Genomic DNA, 24,039 nt, shown 5'->3' with positions numbered 1-24,039 from the left:
TTTAGACAATCAATGACCTAATAATTTTTTCCAGTTTTAATTTCCAGACATTTAAATTTAAATTTATCATTCCCAAGATTTTTAATATACTCCCAATTCCTCTATCACCATTCCTCACAAGATCTAATATTCAAAATACACACCTTATCTATTTACCTTCTCACCCTCTATATCAAATTTATAATAAAATATAATATCCTTCCTTTCTGCTAGTTTTTGATTGTTTTAAGTAGTAATCAAAATTTCTTTTTATTTCAGTATTTAATGCTTCTTCTCTCTTCCTCTGTGTCTGCTATCTCGTGCTTAAACTAATATTTTTTTGTTATTGACGTTCCATATAGACCTGTTTATTACTTTCATCAGCAAGTTTTTAGCTTATCTACATCCTATTCACCTTTACATAACCTTTATACACAAATCGACCTTCAAATTTAGCTATTAGTATTTATACTGCGAGGGACGCGGTGGCTCAGTGGGTTAGGACGCTGAACTTGTTGATTGGAAGGTCGGCAGTTTGGTGGGTCGAATCCCGAGTGCCGCGTAACAGAGTGAGCGCCTGTTACTCGTCCCAGCTTCTGCCCACCTAGCAGTTCGAAAGCACGTAAAAATGCAAGTAGAAAAATAGGGACCACTACGGTGGGAAGGTAACAGCGTTCCGTGCGCCTTTGGCGTCTAGTCATGCCGGCCACATGACCACGGAGACGTCCTCGGACAAGCGCTGGCTCTTCGGCTATGAAACGGAGATGAGCACCGGCCCCTAGAGTCGGAAACGACTAGCACGCATGTGCGGGGGAACCTTTACCTTACCTATTTATACTGCTAAGTTTTAATGACCAAAAACTTTTCTTTATCTCAATTCATAACAATGTCTTATGTTCAACATGCACATCTTATCTATATAAGTTTTAGATTTCGATAAGATGGTCCATTCTTCTTCAGTCTTATTCTAGCTTTTTTTCCTTTGCCAAATCGCCTTCCATGTCCTTGTTTTTGGGTCATCAAACCAATCTTCTTGTAATGTAATATATATTATTTGATGTTGGCAAAACCATCTGGTCACCATTTTTTTAGAGGACTTGTAGAATCTGGTGGGTTGTCTCTTTATTCTTCCATATCGATATGGTTGTTCTGAGTTGTTTATCTTCTCATCCGACTTCTTTTTCTGGATCCTCCAATTCCTTCTGATTTATATAGGAAACCTTTTTCTTTTTCCAAGTTGTTGGTGTCTTTTCTGGATTTTCAAATGTCAATATTTGTTGAGTAATTAATTCTTCTGTTGTGGTATTTTTTCTTTTGTATTTTGTATAGATGATTCTTTAGTTCTGGTCAAAATTTGGGCTTTCATATCTGGGCTGTCTTTTTGTTCCTTCCCAGAGCTTCTTAATTTTTCATTGGCTGTGATGAGAGTTTGAATTATTGTTTTCTTTTTTTTTATTGAAAAGTTTTAACATACAGTTTATCTTTAACAGTCCCCCCTCCCCCTCCCTTCTCCCTCCCCCCCTACCTCTCCCCCCTCCCCCCCTCCCCCCCAACTTCCCAGAGCTAAATACAAGGTATATATAAAAAAACAATCATAAACAATCATATACTAACAACCATAAACTCTAAATTCCATCACTCTCTAGCTTATATAGGATAAGACAAACCCTAGTAATATTAAATATATATAGAGAAGCTAAAAGAGAGAAAAAAAGAAGACTTATTCAAATGCTACATGAAACTTCTTAACCCTATACTTGTTCTGGATATACTCAATCCATTTTCTCCATTCCATAATATAACGTTCTTGCGAGTGATCTTTCAAATAAGCCGAAATCTTCGCCATCTCTGCCAGGTCGGAAACCTTTAAAGTCCATTCTTCTATGTTCAGCAGTTCCTCTTTCTTCCAATACTGACCTATCAAAAGTCTTGCTGCCGTAATTAAATTTAACATCAACTTAGTGTCCACAACCATAGCATCCGTGATTATTCCCAACAAAAAGAGTTGCGGACAAAACTTTATCCTTTGCTTAAAAATCTTCTGCATATTCCACCAAATTTTTATCCAGAAAACCTTGATCTTTTTACAAGTCCACCATACATGAAAATATGTTGCATCTTCATCACCACATCTCCAGCATTTTGGCTGATAATTCGGATACATACTTGCAAGCTTTTTAGGATCTAGATGCCATCTATAAAACATTTTATAAAAGTTCTCTCTTAAATTTTGAGCTTGTGTAAATTTTACGTTCCTCACCCAAATCTTTTCCCACGTGTCCATTGTGATAACTTCCTGGATGTTTTGGGCCCATTTTATCATACAATCCTTAACAAGTTCTGTTTCTGAATCAATCTCTATCAATGCAAGATATATCCGTTTAATATGTGCTGGTCCCTGATTTCTAATTTGCTTTATCAGATTTTCATCAGTCATTGTAAAACCATTTTTCTGATCTTCTTTCCACCTGGCCCGTAGCTGAGTATATTGAAACCAATTTTGAACAATCTTCTCGTCTCGCAAGAGACTATATGGCTTCAAACACCAAACATTTCTTTCCAAGCTTAGAATCTCCTTATACGTAGTCACATCGTGTTTGAAACCAGCATGTATATTTTCTATTGCGTGTTTTGGAATTGCCCACAATGGTATCTTACAATCTAGCTTATGTCTGTACTTCTTCCAAACTCTCAGCAATGCCTGTCTTAAAATATGCACTCTAAACACATTGTCTACCTTCTTATCATACAACAAATATGCATGCCAGCCAAACAGCAAGTCGTGGCCCCCACGATTTAATAATCTCTCTTGTGTCAAATTAATCCAAACACTTATACCTGCTAACGCAGCAGCTTCATAATATAATTTAAGATTAGGCATTTTAAGACCACCTCTTTCACGAGTATCCTGCATAATCTTAAGTTTAACTCGTGGCCTTTTCCCTGCCCAAACAATTTTGTTGATACCTCTCTGCCATTCCTCCAAATTAGAATCTTTCTTAAGAACCGGTATCATTTGAAATAAAAATAAAAATTTAGGCAGGACATTCATTTTTACTGCTGCGATTCGCCCCAACAAAGACAATTGCAGTTTTTCCCAACTCTCCATTTCTTTTTGGATTTTTCCCCATAATTTTTCATAGTTATTTTTATATAATTTTGTATTAGAGGGCGACAAAAACACCCCCAAATATTTAACCCTTTTGACAATCTCAAATCCAGTTAACCCTTCTAAAAGGGCCTTTTGCGATGCTATCATGTTTTTAGCCAAAATTTTAGTTTTCTGTACATTAACTTTAAATCCAGAAACCTTCCCATATTGCATTATTATCTCCATCAGGTCCACAACAGAGCTCTCCGGCTGGGTCACTGTAACAACCAGATCGTCTGCGAACGCTCTCAATCTATAATCCTGATCTCTAATCTGTATACCCTTAATTCTTTCCGAATTTCGTATTTTTACCAATAATATCTCCAATGTTAACACAAATAACAAGGGCGATAACGGACACCCTTGCCTTGTGCCCTTCTCAATATTACATACTTCTGTCAGGCTATTGTTAACTATTATTCGGGCTGTTTGTTTTTGATATAATGCCCTAATTGGTTGCAAAAATTTATCCCCAAAATTCATTTTAACTAAAACTTTCATCAAAAATTGCCAATTCAATTGATCAAAAGCTTTTTCAGCGTCTAAAAAAATTAGCGCCGCAGGGATCTGGTTGTTCCTTTCCAAAAATTCCAACACATCTACTATATGCCTCACATTATTTTTCATTTGCCTACCACTAATAAACCCAGTTTGATCCCCATGAATCAACCGTTGCAGAACCCTCATCAATCTATTAGCCAACACCTTAGCAAATATCTTATAGTCTGTATTTAATAGTGATATCGGTCTATAGTTTTTTACTTGAGTAGCATCTTGGTCTTCCTTCGGAATCAGAGAGATAAAGGCAGTTCTCCAAGATGGAGGCACCTTTCCCCCTCTCTGGATTGTCTGGAACAATTCCTTTAACGGTTTAACCATCTCTAATTGTAAATTTTTGTAGTAGGCCGCAGTCAAACCATCTGTACCTGGCGCTTTGTCAACCTTCAACTCCTTAATTACTGTAAATATTTCTTCTTCTGTAATCAGTTAATTAATCTCCTCTTTTTGTACTTGTGTAAGCACCGGGATGCTAGCATTCTCCAAATATTCATCAATGTCTTTTTCATTAATCTTCTCCTTAGCATATAATTTAGAATAAAAATCCACAAAGGCATCTCCTGCGGCTGGTCTTCCGTTTTGCCACCCCCCACCGTGGGGTTGTTGAGCCAACTAGATGGTTCCGCCCCAGGCGCTTAATGGACCCTGAGAGGTTTCAGGCAGCGCTGGGGGCCCCACCTGCCTCCCCAGCTCACAGCTCGGCGGATGCCTTAGTGGAGGCCTGGGAAAGGACGGCCACGGAGGCACTTGACCGAGTTGTACCCTTGCGGCCCCTGACCCGGCGCAGATCCCAATGGGCTCCATGGTTTTCCGCGGAGCTCCGGGAGATGAAGCGTCGGAGACGGGGCCTAGAGAGCGTCTGGAGGTCCACCCGATCTGAATCCGACCGATTGCGACTAAGAACCCATATTAGGTCTTATCTCGCTGCGATGAGGGTAGCGAGATCTAACTATTTCGCTGCCCTCATCGCGTCCGCAGATAATCGCCCGGCCGCCCTGTTTAGGGTGACCCGCTCCCTCCTCAACCAGGAGGTCAGTGAGGATCCCTTGCAGGGGCGTGCCGAGGAATTTAGTCAACATCTGTCGGACAAAATCACTCGGATTCGGACCGGTTTGGACTCCGACTGGGCAGTATCGGACGATCAGGACACGAGTGATCTTGTCGATGTCATCTGGGAGGAGTTCGATCCTGTGACTCCGGAGGAAGTGGACAGGATCATGGGGAGGCTGAGCTCCACCACATGTTTATTGGACCCGTGCCCTTCCTGGCTGGTTTATGCAGCCCGAGAGGGGACACAAAGCTGGTTCCAGGCGGTTATAGCTGCTTCTTTGAGTGAGGGCAGTTTTCCCGCCGCCTTGAAGGAGGCGGTGGTGAGACCTCTCCTCAAGAAGCCTACCTTGGATCCGGCTGTTTTGAATAACTTTCGTCCGGTCTCCAACCTTCGCTTCCTTGCGAAGGTTGTTGAGAGTGTGGTGGCGCATCAGCTCCCTCTGGTCCTGGATGAAGCGGATTATCTAGACCCGTACCAATCGGGCTTCAGGCCTGGGTACAGCACGGAGACGGCATTGGTCGCGCTGGTGAATGATCTCTGGAGGGCTCGGGACAGAGGATACTCCTCTGTTCTAGTCCTATTAGACCTCTCAGCGGCTTTCGATACCATCGACTATGGTATCTTGCTGCGGCGTCTCAGGGGATTGGGAGTGGGAGGCACGGTTCTTCAGTGGTTCTCCTCCTATCTCCTGGGACGTTCGCAGTCGGTGTTGACGGGGGGGCAGAGGTCGACCGCAAGGCCTCTCGCTTGTGGAGTCCCTCAGGGGTCGGTCCTCTCGCCCCTTCTGTTCAACATCTACATGAAACCGCTGGGTGAGATCATTCGTGGTTTTGGAGTTGGGTATCATCAGTATGAGTATCAGTATCAGGGTGAGTCATTACCTCCTGTAGATAGGGCTCGCAACTTGGGAGTCCTCCTAGATTCACAGCTCTCTTTAGAAGATCATATTGTAGCTGTAACTAGGGGGGCGTTCGCCCAGGTTCGCCTGGTGCGCCAGTTGCGGCCCTATCTAGACCGGGATGCCTTGCGCACGGTCACTCATGCGCTCGTGACCTCTCGTCTTGATTACTGCAACGCTCTCTACATGGGGCTACCCTTGAAGACCACTCGGAGGCTCCAGCTGGCACAGAATGCAGCCGCGAGAGTTGTGTCGGGGGTCTCCCGATACTCCCGTGTTACACCTTTGCTCCGCGAGCTGCATTGGTTGCCAGTTGTCTTCCGGGTGAGGTTCAAGGTGTTGGTAATGACCTACAAAGCCCTCCATGGCATGGGTCCAGAATACCTTGGGGAGCACCTGCAGCCGGCGTCAACTTCCCTCCGCCCAGTACGCTCCCACAGAGAGGGCCTCCTCAGGGTGCCGCCGGTCAAAGAATGCCGACTGGTGGCCCCCAGGGGGAGAGCGTTCTCTGTGGGTGCACCGGACTTATGGAACCATCTTCCGGTAGAGCTCCGGATGGCGCCCGACCTCCGCTCCTTCCGGCGCGACCTTAAAACCCATCTCTTTAAGGAAGCGGGCCTGGCCTGATGGGATGGGGTGGGTTTGTTATTATGACTTTAATTTTAAATTTGTACTATGGGCATTGTTTAATCATGTTTTAATATTTTAACTTTTGTATCTGTCTTTTACGTATTGCCCTGTTAACCGCCCTGAGTCTCTTGAGAGAAGGGCGGTATATAAATTAAATAAATAAATAAATAAATAAATAAATAATAAAATCCTGTTGAAACACCATTTTTCCCTTGTGTTCAATTTTGTCTATATTAGAAGCCCTCTGCTTTTTCCTTAGTCTATAAGCTAGCCATCTACCTGGCTTATTAGCATTGCAAAAAGTGTTATGCCTGGCAAACCTCAAATTGGTTGCCACTTGATCAGCCATTAATTTATCAAATTGTCCTCTTAATAGCTTAATAGCCTCCTTAGTCTTCACATCCAATGGATTCAAAGTCAAAGCATTCTCTTTTTCCTTAATTTCGTTCTCCAATTCTTTCCCTCTAGCTTCCAAAGTACGTCTATGTTTGTTATTCATATATATCAACACTCCTCTCATATAGGCCTTGCTAGCATCCCAGACCATATCCATAGAAGTATCCTTATTCATATTAATTTCAAAAAAATCCTTCATTCGCTGTTTACACTCTTCCACATTTTTCTGGTTTCTAAACAAATTCTCATTTACGCGCCAAGAGCGCCTATCCCTATTGTCCTTATTGATCTCTAACAAACTGGGCTATGGTCAGAAATAGCTCTTGCACAAATCTTTACCTTCTTAATCCTAGAAAAAAAATCATTAGTCAGCAAAATAAAGTCAATCCTAGAAAAAGATTGATGTCTATCAGAAAAAAAAGTATAATCCTTTTCATGCGGGTGTGTGTCACGCCAAATGTCTCGCAATTCCAAATCATCCTTCATTTCAAAAAAAGACTTAGGCAGTCTGGCATGACACGAAATACGCTTAAAAAAACCAGCCTTATCCATCTGTACATCCAAAACGCCATTCCAATCCCCCATAAAAATAAACGATTTGTAATCCAACTGAGTAAGCTTTATGTGAAGTAAGCTAAAAAAGTCAGCGTGTTGTTGTTGTTGATTAGGAGCATACAATCCAACTAAAAGCGTTTTTTTGCCTTCTAGCAACAAATCTATCATTACGTATCTTCCATGCTTATCTGCTTCAATTAAGTCCGCTGTTATAGCACTTTTCACATAAACAACCACTCCATTTTTCTTATTCATTGCAGAGGCAACAAATTGCGTACCCAGTCTTGAATTCAGTAAAAACTTTTGGTCCATAGCCCTAATATGCGTTTCTTGCAAGCATATAACATCAGTCTTAAATTGTTTTAAATATAAAAAAACTTTCTTTCTCTTCTGAGGCGAATTTAATCCATTAACATTCCAAGTCAAAAATTTAGTCGCCATTCTTGTCGCCCCGAAGCTTTTGGAGCACCTCATCAATGGCCCTGCCTCCTTTGGGCCGCGCTCCTCCCACTGCCTCGCTGTAAGTGCGCTTTGAAAGTTCCATAAACTTCTGCTGGTCTTGTTCTTTTATTTGTTTTCCTCTTTTTAAAGCAGCACGCGTCACCCTTAGCTCTCCAACTTCAGCCAATATAGTTGTAGTTTGATCCCCTCCAGCACCATCCTCCTCTGTCTGACCATCTTCAGCCTCATGAGGTTTTTCTTCACCAGATCCCTTTGCCGCTTCCAGAAGTGATAGTGGGGTTGCTTTTAAAACATTATTGTAGAATTCACGCGCCTGTGCCACAGTAACCAGACGGTATCTTTTACCTTCATGCATCGCCACCAGCCCAACTGGAATCTCCCATCTGAACCTTATATCACGTTGTTTAAGTTCCTGCACCAGAAATGCAAAGTCCTTTCTTCTCCTTAAAATCTTTGGAGGAATTTCCTTTAAAACCAAAACTTCTTGGTCAGCAACCACTACTTTAGTATCATAGGCAGCTTGGATAACTTCATCTCTGATTTCTCTCTTTGTAAAGTAAACCACCACATCTCTAGGTAGCTTCCTATGTCTGGCAATCCATGAATTTACACGAAAAACTTTATCCATACATCCCTTTATTTCAGATGCTGGCTGACCCAATACTGCTTCCAGGGCTTCAGAAATCAGCTGCTTTAAATCTTCTTTAATATTTTCTTTTAAGACCCTAATTCTGATAGCATACTGCATCTGGTGAAACTGAACAAGGCTTAACTCTCTGTCCGCTTTGTCTTCATTCTCCAATACCTTTACTTCTAGTACAGCATTTTTTTGAGTCAAATCTTCCACTTTTTCTTCCAAACCTTGTACACATTTAGCCACACTTTCCACTGTAGACAAAATGTCTACCCTCATCGCACTAAATTTCTCTTCCATCCTCTCTTCTATTCTCTCCTCCATTTTTGCCAATTTATCACTCAATGTTTCTAAAATTACCTGGGCATGCTTTTCAAGGGCATCTTGTAAATCCTTCGATATCAATGCAGCAGGAGGAAGCAAGGCTTGCAACGATGTCTGTTGCACCGGAGAAGTTCCAGCACTCCGAAGAGTTTTTGAAGGAGGTTTAGCTGCCATCTTTTACTTTCACTTGTGACGCACTTTCACTTTAAGTTTAAAAAATCCATTAAGCTCGAGAGTAAAATATAATAATCCTCTTCACCTTTTCCTCTTGCACCGCTCTGCCTGCTCCTTTTATTCCAGAGTCTTTCCTTCAGGCAGGGGTGGTCGCAAACGCCTGGCTCTGCTCCAAAAAATCCGGAGCAGAGACGCTGACCAGCTGGGAGCGACCCAGGCTACGGGGGAGTTCGATCCTTCAGCCGCCCAAGCTTTAAGCTCAGGCAGCCCCGGAGAACTCGACCCCTACCTGGGGCCTCACCCCCTCCTCTTCTCCCGAGGAGGGGGCTTCAAATTCACCCGAACAGCTGATCGGCGCTGTTTCGGGTGAAAATTACACAGCTGAGCCGCGGGCAGCCCGAAAAGGCTGTCTCCGGCGCCGTGCCGCCACCGGAAGTCGAATTATTGTTTTCAATATAGAGAGAATTTGTTGATCTTTATCCATAAGGAGATTTTGTTCCTGATCCTCCTCCATATTGGTATTTTAGACTAAAGGCTTTACAATTAGGAAATCCAAAAGAAAGGAATGAAAAATAAAAAGTAAAAAAAATCTTTTAGTCCACAAGCTTTAGGAAATAAAATTCCAATTGGGAACCAGTTACCTTTTCCAACGTTTTAGACTCCCCTGGGTAGTCAATCACTGCTCTTTCTGGGGGGAGGGCTAAAATCCCCTTTCCCTACTACAGGGGGTAAAATGCTTAGCAGCTTAAGCAAGTACAAAAATAATTAGGATATAAAAGAAGTATATCTCACCCAGTCTCTTCCACACTGCTTTAAGGCTGCCTGGTGGAAAATGTGACTTCGGCTGTTTGCAGCCTAGGGATGAGCCATATTTCTATGGCCGGTCCTTTCCTCCGCCAGTTTGGAGGGACTGCCAGGTCTAATGGGAGAGTTGCAGCTTTCCCGCAATCCAGTGAACACCCCTCCTTGCTGGTCGCCTCTTCGGGACAACTTTTGGCCCTTTTCAGGGCCTCCCAGCGATGCAAAACTGGACAGGGGAAAGAGAGCAAGTCTCCCAGCTGTCCATGGTGGCCGTGCGGCCCCATGATGTTTCCTGGAGTCCAAAATGTCTTTGATTTCAAAATGCTGCTCCTCTTTCTGCAATGATTGGAGGAGGAGGAGGGGCTGCAGCTGGCCTTAAGGGCAAGTTCAGTTCATGCTTTAAGAGGCTGCAGTGAAATACCAGGTGAATCTGTCAAGGTGTCTTAGGGAGCTCTAATTCAATTGTTAGTGGATTGATTATCCTTTTAATGGGGAAAGGTCTTGCATATTTTGGTCCCAGTTTCTTAGAGGGTTGCAGGGATTTCAAGTATTTTGTAGACAAGTATACTTTCCCCCCACTTGGAATGGTTTGGGCTCAGTTCGTTTTTTATCTGCTTGGAACTTATAAGCTTCCCTAGCCTCATCTAAAGCTTTTCTCATGACTGGCCAGGTGTTTTGGAGTTGTGCAATCCACTCTTTCAAGGAGGGGATGGTCGGTTCGGTGAAGGGTAGTTCAGGCATCGGATTAAAACTGTCCCATTGCTACTTGGAACAAAGTGTAGCCAGTGCTGGAATGTACTGCATTGTTATAGGCAAATTCTGCAAATTGAAGCAGGTCAGTCCAATTGTCTTGTTGGCAGTTTATAAAGCACCTTAAGTACTCCAGTACGAAATGTGAACATTCCATCTCACCATTGTTTGAGGATGATGACTAAATTACAGTCCCTGGGTGATCCCCAAAAGTTGTAGAAATGCCTTCCAAAACTCCGAAGTGAAGTGCCCCCCTCTGTTGGATATAATCCATTGTGGGGCTCTATGTAGTCAATAAGTGTGCTATACAAATAACTTTGCTAAGGTTTTGGCGGTGGGAATTTTCTGGCATGGGATAAAATGTACTTGTTTAGAGAATAAGTCTGTTATGACCCAAATCACCGTATTTCCTCCACTTTCTGGTAATTCCATAATAAAGTCCATAGAAATCTCCCTCCAGGTGCTGATGGGGTAGTTACCATTTGTAATAGTCCTGGGGTTTTCCCGTTTTCTTTTGGTTGCTGTGCATATTGGGCAGCTAGCTACATAGCTTTCAAAGTCCTTTTTTATCAATGGCCACCAAAATTGCTGTTTTACTAAATGGAGGGTTTTCATGAACCCAAAATGCCCAGCGGATTTGGAGTCATGGCAAAGCTGCATGAAGGCCAGTCTTTGGCTTTTTGGAATGTAGAGTTTTCCTCCCACCGGCAGTTTTTGTGGCTCAGAAACCATTTGTCTTTTTCTAGAGCTTTCCTCAATTCCACTCCAGCTTGGCTTATCAGAGTCCTCTTTAGTCTTTAATAGATGAGTGATGGGCAACGCAATTTTCGCAAAAGAGCGGATGAATGGTGGTAAAAGTTTGCAAAACTGAGGAAGCTTTGCAATAGTCTCCTGGTGTGGGGCAGAGCCCATTCTAACATAGCCCGGAGTTTTCCAGGGTCCATCTCTATGCCGTTTGATGAGATGCAATACCCAAGGTAATTGATTCTGTCTTTGTGGAACGTACATTTAGATAATTTGGCATATAAGCACTGCTCTGACCAATTTTACTGTTCCTTCTTAGTGAATATCAGGATATCATCCAGGTAGACAAGCACCCCCTTATAGAGGTGTTCCTGGAGCACCTTGTTTATCAGTTGCATGAATACTGCGAGTGCTCCCTGAAGCCCGAATGGCAGGATCCTGAACTGGAAACAACCTAAGGGACAGTTGAATGTGGTTTTCCATTTGTCCCCTTCTTTAATTCTGACTCTATAATAAGCCTCCCTCAAGTCCAACTTTGAAAAAAATCTTCCCCTTAGACAAATGCGCCAGCATATCCTTCATCAGAGGGAGGGGGTAGAGTTTACTTTCACTCACTGCATTGAGAGACCTATACTCCACACAGAGACAAAGAGACCCATCCTTCTTTTCATGGAATAGCACAGGGGCTGCTGTTTTTGGTTTTGCCAGATGGATAAAAACCCTTGCTAGATTTTTCTCTATGAACTTTTGTATTTCCTCTCATTCCCGTAGGGTCATGGAGTATAATTTTGGTTTAGGTAACTTTGCCCCTGGGACTATTTCAATCGCACAGTCCATGGGTCAGTGAGGGGGTAATTTGTCAGACCTCTCTTTGCTGAATACTTCAGTGAAGATCCTGATATTCCTCTGGTATGCTTTCCAACTCCCCCTCGCTTGCCGCCACTGCACTGTCTGGGGTTCTCCCCCCCCCCTTTGGTCTGGGCTGCTTCCTTGGTGTCGATTCTCCCCTTCAGAAATCTCAGCTCTCCAGTTCTCCAATCAACCCTTGGGTTCCATTTCATTAGCCACACCATGCCTAATATGAGTGGGCATTCCATTCCAGGGGTCGCCACAAATGTTAGAGTTTCTACGTGGTTACCTATGGTAAGCTGAACAGGTTGCGTGGCAAGAGTCCCCTGCAATGGACTCATCTAATTTGCCAAATGAAATCAGCTTCTTCAGCCTCCTCACCGAAATTCCTAAGTTCCCCACCAGGGTTGGGCTTATAAGGCAGCAAGTGCAGCCAGAGTCTATCAGGGCTCTTAATGCGACCTTTTCCAACATCCCTGGGCTAAACAGTTCTTCAGTTCTGGTGAGGGGCACAATGGGTCCACTTACCAGGGCTTCACCCTCCAAGCTATCTTCCGAGGATTCCAAGGGTTCTCCAGTCCAGGTTGGAGTTCCTCCCCCCTGTTTTGATGGGGTTAGGACCTCAACAACCTCCACGCTTTTCATAGCCATTTCCTTTGCTTCAGTGGGGTTTTCCCGGTTTCCCCCCTGTGGCTCAGTTGGGCTTCTGACTTGGAGTCTTCAACTGGCATTCGGCGGTGCGGTGACCATCTTTCCCACATTTGAAACAACCTGTTGGTCTGGGAGTAGTAGGAGTCTGTTTCGCCGGTTCCTGAGGTGCCTCTTCTGGCAATCTTCCCCAGGATCTCACCAGATACCATTGCATTCTGGCCCAATCAATCTCAGCCTCCTCAGCCAGGATGTACCAGTCATGGATCAGGTCAGGATCATCCTGGGGAATCCAGGCATAATACAAGTCATCATTAAGCCCATCTTAACTCAGAATTCCTCCATGTATTCTACCACCGGGCGCTGGCCCTGCCTGACAGTTTTTATGTGCTCTATGGCCTTCCAATCAGCTAAGGCAGACATGTCAAACACAAGGCCCACGGGCCACAAATGGCCCACCATATGATTGAATTCAGCCCACACAACTCTCCTGGGAATTACAAATGTCCGGGCCCCACCACCTTGGAGCCGGCCTGGCTGAGCACTTGCTCAGTAGGAGGCAAGTGCACATGGGCTGGTGGAGCCCCAGCAACATTTGCAGCTCATTAGCCCCTCGACAGTTCATTGGCCAGAGCCGTCTCCTGCGGCTCCCAGGCTGCCCCCTCCCAGTTCCAAAAAAAAGTGGGACTAAAAAAATTCAATCAATTAATTCAAACTGCTCACAAAAAAACCCTCTCGAAGTTTGAATTGATTGGTTGAACGAACTTCTTTAGTTTGTGGGACTGCCCACAACCTTCTTTGCTTCTTTGGACAGCACGTGGAGTCAGCGGAGGAAGAAACAGGAGGACTGGAAAGGTGAGTGCGACCTTTTTCTACTTGCTGCGCGGGTGGGGGCGGACAGTCTCTGGATTCCCCAGGCCTGCCTTGCTCCACAAAGGAAGTTGTGCCCGAGTCCAGCCAGGCCGTCACCCTCCATGGCTCATGCAGGACCAACCGGACACAGAGGAGGCAGGAGGGAGTGAGGCGGGATGCCGGGGGGAGGACGAGAGACGCCCAGCCAGTGAGGGGTGTGAGGCACCCAGGCAGGAAGGCAGACTTGAGGCGGCCAGAGAAAGCCGCTGCATCTCCTCTGCCGGGTTGCTTTGGCACGTGGGCTCCTGTGCTGGGCACTGCCAAGGGCGAACGGAGGCGCCCGGCCCGGATCCTGCAACGCCCCGGCCAAGACGCACCCCCAGGAGTGGAGCCGCTCCATCTCCTCTGCCAGGCACTGCTGAGGGCAAGCCGAGGCGCCCGGCCCGGATCCTGCAACGCCCCGGCCAAGACGCACCCCCAGGAGTGGAGCCGCTCCATCTCCTCTGCCGGGTGCTGCTGAGGGTGAGCGGAGGCGCCTGGCTGGCCTGGATCCTGCAATGCTTTGGTGCAAGATCCAGGTTGAGTGGCACTCTGCCTGCTTCAAGTGCACCTACCTACAAGGGTAACCCTGGTGCGATTGCTTGATTTGCTGGTATAGTAGAGCTGAGTGCTAAAAACTGTTTTTGCCACCCTGCCTGCCCCTCAGGGGCACTGCTGCAAACTTTCTTTCAGCAGGAGGCACACTGGGGCATCCTCAGATGCTCCTTTGTTCCCCAACTGTTCCAGAGTAGGTGCCACCCTTGGCTCTGTGAACACCACAGCCCTGGGCCTTGGTGAGCTGGGAATGTCTCCAGATTTGTGTGGAGGAGAAAATGTGCTTGCCTGGGGCTGCGGAAGGTTGGGAGGAGGTGAGGCAGAATGCTAGGCAGCCCTTTGGGGCCACAAGAGTGAAGCAGCAGCCACTCTCCTGCAATCTTGGGCAATGCCCAGACTGGCTCCATCCCTCTGTCCTGGAGTTGCTTCCCCCCTCCCCCGCATGTTCCCAGCCTGAATCACATGCTGCTGGCCTCCTTTTCCATGGGCCATCCCTGCCAGTTCCCCCATGAGCCCCATCCCCTTGCCTCCAACTTCTTCTGCCTTGAAAGATCTCTGGAGAGGAGCAGAAGGTGGCAGGGAAGCTGCATGAGGGAAGGCTGGTCCAACAAGCCAGCATCCTTACCATGCATAATTAGAAATGGGGATTCCCTTTCAAGAAGGGCCAGCCTCCCTCATGCTGCTCCCCTGCCTCCTCTTGCTCTCCAGAGATGTGTTAAGGCAGAAGAAGGAAACCACACACACACACACACACACAGAGAGAGAGAGAGACACACACACATTCCAAGCTTGGAGACTAGGAGGCTATCTACATCTGAGCTAATAAACTATCAATCATGCCTGGGCTTGGGAAGAAGGCCCTTTCCATCATGGATAAAAGCCCCTAAACGTGGAATACAGTGCGGTGCATGTGCACATGCTTGGCTGCAGAAGTTTGGGGAGGTGAAGAGCTTGTGGGGCAATGAGATGTCCCCACATCAAATTATCCACTGCAACTTGTTCTCTCCTGACCCAGGTATCTCGAGTCAGCTGTGCTGAGTGAGCAGCATTGAGCTGGCCACGCCCACCCCACCATGCCCACCCAGCCTCCCAAGGGCAACCATAATGCTGATGTGGCCCTCAATGAAATTGAGTTTGACACCCCTGAGCTAGGGGATCCTCAAATCGCCTCCTGAGGACTGCCATAAAATGGTTTAAATTCCACAACTCTGGAGCATTTTCATTGTAGAGGTTCATCATCCACTCGGCCGCTGCCCCATCTAATGCCATGGTCACAATCCTCACCAGCCCATGGTCACTGGGGATGTCTTGTCCATATTCCTCCATGTAGCTCATGACCTGAGCTAAGAAGAACCCCAATCTTCGTGGTTCTCCATTGTACTTTACCTGCAGTTGCAGGAACTTCTGACTGGCCTGGTGACCTCTCCTTCTTCTGAGTCAGTGTCCATCCCAGTGAACTGGTACGATTCATGTGGGATTCGCAGCTGCTGGACTGGCGGCTGCAGTCTCCAAAGTGCTGGTGGAAGGACCCAGGTTTGCCACCTCAATTCTGACACCACCTGCTTCCTCAGTTGTGCCTAGGTTTGCTATGCCATGACACAGATCAGCTCTCTCTTTTTTGAGGGAGTCAAAGGCAACTCTCAGCATATCAATGGCTTGCTCTAGGAACCAGCTGGAGTGGAATGGTCTTTAGTCCTCGCTGAGATGAAGCAATCTCTCCATCTCCAATTTCCAGCCTGGTTGGTGACTGCCGTGTTTGAGGGTCACCTTCCTGGCCTTCTGCTCCCAGTCCTCCTTCTTCCCAATGCCCATTGACCACCTCGGCTTATCTCAGTGCTCGGTGACCACAACTTCATTGGAGGAGCTGGAGGAATACGAGCTGCATCCGCTTGGGCCACCCTGGAGGGAAATATCACCCCCATAGTGGCTTCCTCTTTCTCCATACCTAATTCAGACATGGTTTCCATGGTCCCCACAGTAAGGGTTTTCCTTCTGGGCTGACCGACTTCTTCAGATATGCCTAATGAAAGGACCTGCTTCAAAACCTCTTCCCAAGAAAGCAGAACTCTTGGAACCGAATAATCCCCAAAGGAACTTTTATTAGAAGTTGACAGCAGGCAAAGAATGCAGGATCTGAGGATTTCCAACTCAAATCAATAGGTTAAAGGAGCAAAAAGCAAACCCCACCCCAATAGTTCATCCAGACAGTTCAAACAGGCCAATCCCCAGGTGTTAAGTCCACTGTGGGAATGAGGCTGATAAGACTCAGTTCCCAAGGCTGTGAAAATGTTGTTGGGTCTTCGCACCTTCTCTTCCCCAGCGAGAGATAAGTCAGATGGCCGGAGGCAAATTCCTTTCTCACCCCAAGTTGGCATCAAGGGGAGAACAGTACAAAGAGCAAGCAGATAGAGGAAGTGAAGAGGATACATTGTAGCAGGAAAGCAAAAGGACAAGATACATAACAATTCCCTAAAGGCCTCTCCCTCCCCCCAGGAGTAATAATAATAACAATAATAACAATAACAACAATAACTAACAATAACAACAGAACAACAACAACAATAATAAAGTTGGAAAGGACCTTGGAGGTCATCTAGATTCTAGTCAAACCACCTGCTCAGGCAGAAAACCCTATACCATTTCAGACAAATGGCTGGCCAGTCTCTTCTTTAAAACCTTCAGTGTTGGAGCATGCACAGCTTCTGGAGGCAAGTTGTTCCACTAGTTAATTGCGCTAACAATCAGGAAGTTTCTCCTTAGTTCCAGGTTGCTTCTCTCCTTGATTAGTGTCCATCCATTGCTTCTTGTCCTGCCTTCAGGGGCTTTGGAGAATAGCTTGACTCCCTCTTCTTTGTGGCAGCCCCTGAGATATTGGAACACTGCTATCATGTCACCCCTTGCCCTTCTCTTCATTAAACTAGACATACCCAATTCCAGCAACCGTTCCTTATATGTTTTAGCCTCCAGTCCCCTAATCATCTTTGTTGCTCTTCTCTGTACTCTTTCTAGAGTCTCAACATCTTTTTTACATCATGGTGACCAAAACTGGATGCAGTATTCCAAGTGTGGCTTTACCAAGGCATTGTAAAGTGGAATTAATACTTCATGTGATCTTGATTCTATCCCTCTGTTAATGCAGCCTACCACTGTGTTGGCTTTTTGGCAGCTGCAGCACATTGCTGGCTCATATTTAAGTGACTGTCCACTAGGACTCTGAGATCCCTCTTTACAGTTACTACTATTGAGGAAGTTACCACCTATACTATACCTGTGCATATGTTTTTTCTTGCCTAAATGTAGAACCTTACTTAGATAGTGCCCAGTGTTCAAGTCTGTCCAGATCCTCCTGTATCTTAAGCCTGTCTTCTAGAGTATTGGCTATTCCTGCCAGCTTGGTGGTATCTGCAAATTTGATGAGTTCCCCATCTATCCCCTTGTCCAAATCATTGATGAAGAAGTTGAAGAGCACTGGGTCTAGAACAGAGCCATGGGGCACCCCACTACACACTTCCCTCCATGTAGATAAAGTTCCATTGAGGACAACATGCTGAGTACGTCCGGTCAGCCAGCTACGAATCCATGGCAGAGTATGGCAGAACTCACAGAAAGGAAAAGAAAAAGACTCATCTAGTAAAATCTCCCCCCAATCAAAGAAATGGGTTCTGACAGAACCTAACAATAGAAGGAAGTATAACTTAATCTAGATGGGGAAAAAACTTGCAGGCAATCTTGGGCATGGAAAAGATAACATACTCTAAAATCACAAAATAATTTCCACTTGACCGTTCGACGATGGGTGAAAGGGAGCCGACGTGGCGTGCCTTATGAGATTTGCTTTGAGGAAGGCCTGGAATTCTGAATAGGTGAACTGAGCCCCATTGTCTGAGACTAAGACATCTGGAAGCCCATCTGTTGCAAATATTCTGCACAGTTCCTGGATGGTCCTGGCAGTAGTCATAGTGGGAATTGGTAAAACCTCTAACCATTTAGAATGGCTATTGACCACTATTAAAAACAGCTGTCCCTGAAAGGGCCCGGCGAAATCAATGTGGATTCTTGACCACGGTCTGTGAGTGTCCTCCCATCAGTGGACAGGGGCCTGCGGCATCTCCAGCCTGGATTGTTGGCACGTGTAGCAACCATACATATGGTTTATCTAGCCATATATATAGCTTTATCTAGCCCTGGCCACCACAGGTAGCTCCTCACCAGTGCCTTCATCCAGACTATTTCTGGATGGCCTTCGTGCAGAGACTCAAGAACTCGGCCTTAAAGAGCTGGGGACTATGACCCTACTTCCCCAAAGAATGCACCCTTTATGAGCTGAAAGCTTCTCTCTCCTCACGAAGAAACTCTGAAATTCTGGCACTGGACATTTGTCCAACCAACCTGTGTGTACCCAATTTAACATGCGGCTAAGTGTCTTGTCAGCTGCTGTCTCAGCAGCTACATTTCCAGCATGGAGAGGAGACTCTGGCAATTCCTGTATAGCCAGAATGCGTGCAGTCAGAGCTGGATCTGGCTCCACATGTGGCAGGGGCAATCTGCTAAGGCCATCTGCATGGCCCATTTCTTTGCCCCATTTGTGAATCAGCCTGTAGCTGTAGGCAGAAAGGAATATTGACCAGCTCAGCAGTCAAGGAGACAGAATCTGAGGTGTCTGTTTTTTCATAGTGAACAACCCTAGAAGTGGCTTGTGGTCTGTAAAGACCGTGAAGTGGTGGCCATAGAAATAGTCATGGAACTTTTTAACTCCAGCCACAATGGCCAAGGCTTCCTTGTCAAGCTGCGTGTAATTGCACTCTGCAGATGACAGGGTCCTAGAATAGTAGGCGATGGGAGACTTGTTTCCCATCAGCCAACAAGTAGCTCAACACAGCCCCAACCCCATATGGTGATGCATCACATGCGATGCAGACTGGTAACTTCTCATTAAAATGAGTGAGTACAGAGTTCGAGGACAGCAGTGATTTGACTGCCTGGAAACTTCTTTTGTGGACACTGGTCCACTGCCACTGATCTTTTTTGTCTAAGAGCCAGTGTAATGGCTCTGTCACTGTGGCCTTATGTGGGAGGAATGCACGATAAAAATTAAAAAGGCCCAAGAAAGCTTGAAGATCACCCTTGAACATTGGGCTTGGGCCTGCTGAATCACTTTCAGCTTTGAGTCCGCTGGATGAATGCTGTCGGCATCGATGCGGAACGACTCTACCCCAATCTTCCACTTTTCTTTTTTCAACTAAAGTCCCACTGTGCAGAACCACTGAAGGACAGTTCTAAGCCATTCAGCCAGAAACTCTAATATTCCCTGGCAATAAGATCATCGAAGTAGAGGCAGAACCCTGGAATTCCCTTGAGCATGTGCTCCATTACTCCCTGGAAAATTCCTGGGGCTACACTCATCCCAAACTGTAGGCCCTTGACCGTGAAAGCCCCCTGATGGGTGACAATGGTTTGGGCAGCCGCCATGGCGTCATCCACTGGCGGCTGTTGGTAGGCCTGCACCAAATCTAATCCTCCTTGCAATGATGCCAAAATATGGCTGACAACTGGACCAGGTATGCATGCTGTTGAAGTGCCCGGTTAATGGTGCACTTCTAGTCAGCACATATACATACTTCTCTGTTGGCCTTAAGTGGTGTTACTATGGGGGTCTCCCACACTTCACTATATACAGGCTGTAATACCCCCTGACCGACTAGCTTGTCCAGCTCTGCGTCGATCTTGGGCTTTAAGGTGAAAAGGACTCGACGAGGCTTGACCTGGATTGGCGTTACCAGGGGATCAAGCTTGAAAGCTATTGGAGGACCCTTGTACTCTCCTAGGCTTGAACTGAAAACATCCACAAACTCTTGGCAGATTGAAGAGAAGTCTGCCGCTTGTGTTCAGTGAATTCTGGTTACTTGAATGTCCAATGCATCAAACCAATCAAGCCCTATGAGGCTCATGCTTTGGCCTTCCACCACTACAACATCTAGTGGGCTTGAAAACCCCTTGAAAGTCACCAGAAGTGTGGCTTCACCCTTGACCACCACTCTGGAATTATGGAAGTCTGTGAGCAGAAGGTTAGATGGATGAAGTTTGACCCATCTGTTGTTGCGGTTGCATATGTGCCGCAAGGTTCTGATGGAGATGATGGACATGGCTGAGCCTGTGTCCAGTTCCATTTTGCATGGACCTCCCTGAAGCTTGACCTGAAGTCGAAGTTTCTGTTTAAGGGGGCAATGTGCACCAGTGCGGAACACACTCCTCCAGCTGGAGCAGAACCCTACTCGGTGTTGCCCCGGGGCCCCGGTACCTGTACTGAATGAGTCTTCCTGCTGACAGTCCTTCTGGTGACCTTGGCATATGGTGGCAATGTGGCTTGGTTCGCCACATGCCCGACACGTTGCTGTTCGGAATTGGCATTCCGCACAGCCCATGCATCTAAGGAATGAAACTGCCTTCTCAGCTAGCCATGGTCCCTTCTCCTGGTGCTTCTGTAGCTTGTTGACTTCGTAGTCTGAGTTGGTGTCTTCCATCCATTTGACATCCTCATGGTGGACGGCTTCGGTGCTTGAAGTGCTTTTGGATGGCCGCAGCATTTTCACAGCCTCTCCAGTGGTTTTGTCCGCCATGAGTCCTTCAAGGCCTCTTGTAGCAAGAGAGTGTCTTTGGCAAACAGTTTTTGTTGGAGCTCTCAATTCCGGAGGCCACAGACTAAGCGGTCTCTTAGTCTCTCCTCCAAATCCACAAAATTGCAGAGCTGGGATGCTTGATGAAGAGCGGCAATGAATTCTGTAGCAGTCTCGCTGGGCTGTTGCTCAAAAGCGTGCCTCCACACTATGACAGATAATTTGGGCTCAAAATGGTCTCGGAGCTTCTTCTTCAAGTCCACATAAGTGACGGACTCGAGTGGTGTCAGAGAGACCAGGTTCTCAGCAATTTCAAAGGTGGCGGGGCCACACACACAGAGGAGGGTCGCATCCTTCAGCCTGTCTTCGCCGACCTGGTTGGCGCAGAGGTAATTTTTGACGTGGGAAATATAGGATGCCCATCTCTCTGGGTGTGTGACGTTGAACTCTTCGAGTTTCCCCACTTTCGCCATGGTGAGTTGCTTGCGTTTCTTGTTGCTCACGTTGCCTTGTGCTGCTGGCATCTGCTTAGGCCCTAGGACAGATCCTTAGCACGAGGTAGTCTCCAGCGTGTCTTGTTGGCAGACCAAGGGGGGAGGAACGTGGTCCCTGCCAGACTCTGTCCTGGCCTCACACCCTAGTGACTTCAGACTCTTCCGATGAAGAAGCACATCCCACCTTCGTCGCCACTGTTATATCTCCGGTTCTTTAGGCATTAAACGAGACAAAGTGTTAAAACAGCAAACAAGTTTATTAACTGAGAACAGAAGCAGCCCTAATGGTTGCTGCGCAGCTATTTATATGGTTAGCCTCTAGGCGGTGACCAATAGGTTTAAAGTAACAGTTTCCCGCCCCAAACCTAATTATCAGCCTGGAGACAGCAAGTCTGGCTTTCAGTAACAGCAACCGTTACATAACAGAGAAATCTAGGTCAGACATTCAGCAAGTGATTTAAAACAATTATGGCCAATACATCACAGTGATTATGTTTAAAAAAACCAATAAAATATATTTAAAAAAGAAAAAAGAAAAGAAGAAATAGGGATGACATGATAGCAGTATTCCAGTGTTTGAGGGGCTGCCACCAAGAAGAGGGGATCATGTTATTCACCAAAGCACCAGAGAGCAGGACAAGAAACATTGGTTGGAAACTGATCAAAGAGAGAAGCAACCTGGAATTAAGGAGAAACTTTCTGACAGTGAGGACAATTAACCAGTGGAACAGCTTGCCTCCAGAAATCATTGGCACTCCATCACTGGAGATTTTTAGAAGAGGCTAGACCAGGGGTGTCAAGACCCCAAAGCATTATTGTGAATAAAAATTTTTTTCCTTTTTCCTTGGATAGTTTTCTTCATTCCAAAAAGTAAGGCAATGATGACCCGAGTTATCTAAATACCCTGTAATGTTCTAAATATGTAATGTTTGCATATTGAGTCTGATTCAAGGAGCACAAAATAATTTACATTGATGCCTCTGGTCTAGTTATTATCAAAAAAAGGCAGGGAGACCTTTCCTCAGGTTATCTTTTAAAAGAACGGAGAATCATCAGCTATCAAGTATAATTTTGGACATTATGCAATTATAATTCACAAAATATTTTAAATTTAGATAGATTTAGAAATTTAGATTTATAAATAGGATCTATTTAAAGTATTTGGAGATAAATGGAACTGCTCAAACCCCAGTTGAATAGTCCCTGAATAAATGTACTTCTAAATTTTCAAGACACATTTTAATATGTGTTCTTATGTTAGCCATGGTGAAGTTGATCTGAGATATGAAAGTCCACGAAGGCAACGACCTTGAAGGATATACAGCAGATACTGGAGCAATTATGTTTGCCAAAAGTGTATGCATTTTATCTAGCCACTAAAGCCACTATCTAGCCACCCAGTAATAGAGTGCCTGTCATTCAATAAAATGAACCTGCTTCTTGCCTTACCATTAGTAGTTCTAATTCATGAGCTACTGATACTGTGAAAGGCTGGTGGAACATCAGAGGCTTGGCACAGAAGGTACATTTCCAAAGCTCAAAATGATTAGTTGTACTTCAAACTGAAATATTTATATACTACTATGTTAAATCATAAATATTATGCTAAATAATAAAAGTGATATTGACAACCCACTGAAAACTTGGCTGTGATAAAGTTTCAAGCCTTTGTGCCACTGTTGTATTTCACCTAGTGTCAGGAAGTCGCATTCAAATCTGAGTCACATTTTTGCAACCAAACTATGTTCCAGGTTTATCAAAAAGTAGACCAGTCTTAAGAAATCTGAATGTAGTAGAAAACTGTTTAAAAGGCCAAAATAAGAAAATTATGCCAATAAGGATATATAGGAACATGATTATTTTAAAAAATTGTCATCCTCAGAAGTTCTGATTACTGCACCCTTTTCTATCAAGAACAGTTTGGAGAAATCAGTATAGTCTCTACAAACATTTCTTAAATATCTTTTATCCAAAAAACATTATTATCTGTCAAAACAGTGAAACATACTAGCAGTTGACCATTGTTACTAAATTTCTAGTTGGGTTTATTTGGTGTACAAACCAATTGCATATAACTTTAACTTGTAGGCTTACTGGACAAAAATGTTTTTTATCAGAATGAAAATGTCACATCCAGTTTGTGCATATATGCATATACACACAAGCTGCAAAATTGGATTACATATTAAACTGCTCTTGAAAATTTTTAAAGAATGAATACTAGGAAGTTAATTTCCATACTCCTGGTGATTATATACATACATTCCTGCAATCCTGGCTTGGCCTAATAGTGGTTCCTGTCATATCCAGATATTCTTTTGATCTTGTCTCTATTTTTATCTGTTACCTTCCACTTCTTTTATTTCTCTCAACCATGCAGAACATAATTAAATCCACTAATACATGAAAAACAATAACTATAGTAATTTAAAGACTTCTTCAAGTCAGGCTTGGCTCTATTATATTTATTCTTACAAAGACTCTGTCTCTAGGCAATCGTCTTACTGGTAGCAAGTATAATCAGCTCTTCAATCCATTGAATAAATGGGGACATACATTTATCTTTCCAATGTTGCAATATAACTCCTATACTATTATAAAGGCACAGACAATCCACTTACACTGTCCAATTGTCAAATTCCATATACCGTATTTTTCGGACCATAAGACGCACCAGACCATAAGATGCACCCAGTTTTTAGAGCAGGAAAACAAGAAAAAAATTATTCTGAACCAAATAGTACCTATATACTAAAACAGGGCTTTTCAACCTTTTCATCCATTGTACCACTTTTAGGACAAGGCAATGTCCGAGTACCACCAGTCGCCCAGCAAGGTGTCAAAAACTTGACCTCCCCCCCAAAAAGGAAAAAAATGATAA

Source organism: Vipera ursinii, assembly GCF_947247035.1.
Source record: "Vipera ursinii genome assembly, chromosome: 4".
In the NCBI taxonomy this organism is placed as follows: domain Eukaryota; kingdom Metazoa; phylum Chordata; class Lepidosauria; order Squamata; family Viperidae; genus Vipera; species Vipera ursinii.
The sequence above is the reverse complement of the archived record's forward strand: the minus strand, read 5'-3'. Positions refer to the sequence as shown.